Source organism: Dermacentor variabilis, chromosome 7 (assembly GCF_050947875.1).
Source record: "Dermacentor variabilis isolate Ectoservices chromosome 7, ASM5094787v1, whole genome shotgun sequence".
Classification (NCBI taxonomy): domain Eukaryota; kingdom Metazoa; phylum Arthropoda; class Arachnida; order Ixodida; family Ixodidae; genus Dermacentor; species Dermacentor variabilis.
The window spans coordinates 70867230-70872909 of NC_134574.1; the positions used below are offsets into that span (position 1 = coordinate 70867230).

Sequence of the window (5680 nt, forward strand, 5' to 3'; positions counted from 1 at the left end):
GCATTGCGAATTCATCAACACTGGCTTGGCGCTCTTTGGCCATACCTGGCCCTTGCGCCAATAAAAACCAAACATTCATTCATTCATTATGTCAGTATTAAAACACATGTGTGTGTAAACAGCTGAGTCGTGCAGTGGCTAGAGCAATTTGTGATGCAAACCGGAACCATAACAGACACTCAAATGACAGGCTAGGAATCACAGGCAAAGCATTTGTCTATGTGGCATTCTTTGCATTTAATTTTTTGGGTCACTGCATTATGCGATGCGACTGTGATATCGTAAATATAATTGTGATATCAGAAACGCATCCTGGGGAATAACAGTAGTCATTTGTGGTTTAAGTTCCGTGCACAGCTTTCTACAAGGGTATCCAATCATGCTTGTATTTGCATTTTGTGTTACTTCACATGGGCTTCCATTGATACACTGATAAGTGCAAAGGCACCGTGTTAGATGCTCTCATTTTTTTGTCTACTGCTTATGTGGTCATGTCTGTGGGATATTTATATGATACTGTGATACTATGGTAGCCAGACAATTGCTGATCACTACAGCAGGCGTAAAAAATGGGGTTTTACGTGCCAAAACCACTTTCTGATTATGAAGCACGCCTGCAGTAGGCGTCTGTAATTTTCAGTATTTTTTTCATTTTCGGCTGTTGTTTGTTTTGTGATATAGTTGGTATGGCAACTAGCACGACTGTGTTGTGAAGACGAACAAGTGCCTCATGCAATTAAATTTTTGGCTGACTTGTGTTTTGTGAAGCAATTGTAATATGAGAATGCTATAACTGTGATATCAGAAAGTCATTCCAGGGAATGACAGTAGTCACTTGTGGTTTATAGTCCATGCCTAGGTTTCTAAATGGGTATCTAATTATGCTTGTATGTACCTTTCGTGTTAACTCACATGGGCTTCCAATGATAAGTGCAAAGATGCTTTCATTTTTTTTGTCTACTGCTTATGTGGTCATGTTTGTGGGACATTTGGCTGACATTGTGATACTATGGTATCCAGACAACTGCTGCTCATTACAGTAGGCGTCTGTAGTTATCATCTTTTTTCCATTTTCGGCTGGTGTTTGTTTTGTGATATAGTTGGTATGGCAACTAGCACGACTGCGTTGTGAAGACGAACAAGTGCCTCATGTAATTAAATTTTTGGCTGACTGTGTTTTGTGAAGCAATTGTGATGTTAGAATGCTATAACTGTGTGATCAGAAAGTCATCCCAGGGAATGGCAGTAGTCACTTGTGGTTTATGTTCCATGCCCAGCTTTCTACATGGGTATCCAATCATGCTTGTATGTACATTTCGTGTTAACTCGCATGGGCTTCCACTGATACAAGGATGATGATTGCAAAGGCACCATGTTACAAAGATGTTCTCATTTTTTGTCTACTGCTCATGTGGTTATGTTTGTGGTATATTTGGTTGTTACTGCAATACTATTAGGGCAGCCAGACAACTGTGGCACAGTACAGCAGGCATATGTAGTCTTACTGGTTTCGTTTCTGACTGTTGTTTGTTTTGTAATTGGCATTAACTGGCATTACTGTGTTGTGAAGACAAACAAGTGCCTCACCCAGTTAAATTTTTAGTGAGCTGCATACTTTAACACCACTGCGATAGTGTAAGGGATTATATCAGAATGACACCAGACAAACAGTTTCCAAGAAACAGTTGCTTTCTGGTTTGGCAATTGCTTGGCTTGCGTCTGGCACTCGGGCCGTTTCTTTCCTGTGACATATAGGGTTTCTGTTATTGTGGTAGAGAAAGAATGCAATCTGTAGGAGCACTACATTTTCTAGTTCTGATGTATTGCCGCCTATATTGTCCAGCTGTTATACTAAAACAAAGATATGCTGACAAGCACTGCTGTGATATGTAGTGATGTAACTGCATTATGAAACCGGACAACAGTGAAGAATGCAGGCACACTGTTTTGCGCATTGCACTTCTCATAAAATGTACAAATTGAGATTGGAATTATTTAAATTTAAGAGACCTGCATTTCTGGTGCACAGGAAAGCTAAAAGTGGTGCTTCTTGACAAGAAGCACAAAATCTGTTCTTCCTGTTTGCTTTACTAACCTATTAGTAGTGGGCAGTTTAGAAATAAAATTAGTTATAAGGTAGCAATCGGAAAAGGTAAAAGTAATATTCTTGCATGCATATTATTTTTCAAAGCATACACCATGAGTACTGCATTTAAAGGCCTTCAGCTGCTGAAGTAGCTTTATAGTAGCTACAAAAATTAGGTGTTCGCAAATCGAAAAGTATGCCACGAAGCAAAGGCTGAAAGGCAGTCCATGCTAGATGGTGTTTACTGTATAGTATCTTGTACACATTCTGCAAGCTCGTTGCCCATTTTGTTGACAAGAACACTGCATTATTGTATCTCCAAAACATAAGGGGAGGTTGCTACCAGAATGTGCCGTACCATGCAGTCTGTTCTACATGAACAAGTGTGCTGCTTTTTGCCATTAATGTAACTGCCCAAGGTCTTTTTACAGGTTTGACAGCGCATGTTATTGGTCCTGCTCTTCCTTTCGTGTTCTTGGCAGGGAATAAAAATATTTCCAAGCTAGCAGTAGTACTTATTTTGCCAAATTCAATGAACAACCTGAAAGCTGGTCACTTTGGTACTTATCTGTGTATATGTACTGCTACAACAACAATACAGTATGACAGACATTTCCGTGTGTGCCTGTATAAGCCTAAATAACTACAGTCTCCACAAAACTTGTGCAGAATGGCTCTCTTAAAAAAGAAATGCTTTTTTAATACTCTAAATCATACAAACTAGAACTACAGATACTGCTGATGGCATTTTGTGCATTTTTGGTGTTTGAGGACCACCACACTTGTTACAGACAGAAATTTTCCTTCCATTCAGACTATCCACAGTGGAAGTGTGCACATTGACAAAAACTTCACACTTTGAGTGGCTCCTTGGATAGATTTTTTTATTTTTAGACAATTCGTTCATCACATTTGTTAAATATCACACTTTGCCTGGCAACTCACAAAGCTAATTCGTAAGAGCTAGTAATCACTGCAGAATTACTTCGTAGAGACTTAACCTGATAAATACGCGCACCGACATTATCAGTTGAAAAGCAACTTGTTGTTACTGAACAATGGCCTTGAGAGATTCACAGTTCCAGCAATTATTTTGAATATGCTGTCAATGTATGGCACAAAGTCGAGATCAAACCGATTTCTTAAAATGCGGTACAGTTTCATCCTTTGAATGGCCCTCTCCACATGTACTCGGGCGCTTGCTATGGATTGGTTTCTCCTAGCTTCCTCTGCAGTGAGCTGTTTTTCCATGAGGAATGGAGGTCTGATCATTTTGATGTTTTTTTCTTTACAAAGTTCACCGATTAGGATGCCTTTATCTACCATCACACTGTCAACATGGGAAATACACTTGTCAAGAACTCTGCACTCCTTTGTGATGTATGTGTCAGATGCTTTCCCTCCATATTCTGTACTTACATAGCTAATTAAGCCTCCTGGTCTCTCACTCACCAGGACCTTTGCAGTGTACGTGCACTTATAGTGGCTGTATGTGAGGAGCCTTGACACTAGATCTTTTGGGCGCTCAATTTATATTTCAGTGCAGTCAAGCACCATCCTCGTGTCTTTGTATTCCTTGAAATACATTGTTAGACAGTTCACAACTGCGGTCTTCGTTGGCCAGAAAATTGCATGCTCAAGAATGCTTGCTAGAATTACAATTGAATCCTTGAATATGTTCGACACAGTTGTACGGTGGACACTGAACAACACCGCCAACAGAGAAAACGTTAAATCATGATAGAGCTTCATGTATGTGAGGAGCACAGCATCATCATCACTTAAGGATAAGCTTCGCGTTCCTTGACGCAACCGCATTTCTGTGTAAAGTTCTGTTATGTTGTAGAACAACTCGAAAGAGCCTATGCCTGTGAGGACAACAAGGCCATGCTCATCGGGCACTTTTGCAGTTGCGATAAGCTATTCTCTTGCAAATAGGTTGTTTCTAGTGTCGACCTTTCCCCGCAGGGGCGTCTGCGTGAGCAGGCGTTTGGTGTCTTGCGACACCACGTACCCGAGCACACGAGGGTTGGACCCTCCCGCGTGTAGCCGTGCGCGGCTTAGCCGTGTCTGGGGAAAGGGGGATCCTGTGGGTTGAGCTGATGCTGGGTGTCTGGACCTTTAAGGCCCCCCGGCGGAGGCAACACACCTCTTCGGCCTCGGCTTCACATAGACGGCACCCTCGGGCTGACCCACCCGGGGGAAATCGGCAGTCGCCTTTTCCTGTCCTCCTCTATAATCTTCGTCTTTCTCTTCCACTTTTGCATCTTTCCTGTCTTCTCTTCACTTCTTTTGCTTCCGTATTTCGTGGCAGCAAGGGTTAACCGTGTGTAATGTATCCAATCTTGGGTATATACATTAGGTTATAGTGGCTGTGTACTGCTGGCGCTGGCAGGCTGCATTTATACAGAATCTTGTCACGTCCCCGTGTTGGGCTCCATGGTGGGTGGCTGGCACAGCTGCCGAAATTTCAGTAATTTCTATGGCTTTTAGCTCATTCCCCAAGCTACCTGATCGACCTCTTTTGAAAAGAGGCCGCACCGATGAACCCTTCAACTTTTTCGCCAAGACCAAAGATATTTTCCCACATTTTCACGTGATCCATACCGAAACGAACCAAAGGACTGTAAGAAAGCTTTCTCCATTTGTTGTTGCGAAGTGCCTCACTGGGCCCTGGATACAAAATTACTTAAATGGCCAGTGGCGACCTTCTCCTTGAAGTTCGTGACAAAATACAACACGACAAATTGACAAATCTTGTTTCATTTGGTGAAACCCCAATTTCAATAACCCCTCACCGTTCGCTCAACAGCACAAGAGGTGTAGTTTAAGAGCAGGACCTTCTAGAACTGACTGTGGCAGAGCTCCTAGAGGGCTTGAAGGAGCAGCATGTCAGTAATGTGCAACGGATCAAAATCCGCCGAGATGAGAAGGAAATACCCACAAAACACCTGATCCTTAGCTTTTGTACCAGCACTCTGCCTGAAAGCATCGAAACAGTCTATATGAAAATTACTGTCAGACCGTACATACAAAATCCACGACGATGTTTCAAATGCCAAAGATTCGGCCACGGCTCTCAGAGCTGCCGAGGCCGTACCACCTGTGCAAAGTGCGCGTCCCATGACCACCGTGCGGACAACTGCAACGACCCACTTCCTTGTGCAAACTGTGACGGTGAACACGCCGCCTATTCTCGCTCCTGTCCTTCATGGAAGAAGGAAAAAGAAATCATAACACTTAAAATAAAAGAAAATATCTCATTCAAAGAAGCGCGCAAGCGTCCTTCTATTGCACAGGGACCTACATTTTCCGAAGTGGCACGGGTGGGGGCACGGGCACAACGGTATTCGGCGGCTGTTAGGACCACCCAGAGTGGACCGGCGCATCGCCACTCGCCCCCACTGCGGGACCAGCTAGTGCTGGCCTGCCGCCCAGCAAGATGCAGCAGCCCTCAGGGTCTGCTGTCTCTAGTTCTTTAAGGTCCTCTGCACGCGCAGAGAAGCCCGAAACACCCGCAAGCGGACACCGCGAGCGGACATCCAACGCCTCGGCGGAGGCGATGATGATGATGATGTGTGTGGGTTAGTGGCG

General features: G+C 43.6%; 1 pseudogene; it reads right to left on the minus strand.

Moving 5' to 3' along the window:
• Window positions 1-3112: 3112 nt before the first annotated feature.
• Window positions 3113-3853, minus strand: LOC142588690 (uncharacterized; annotated as a pseudogene).
• Between the last annotated feature and the right edge of the window lie 1827 nt (window positions 3854-5680).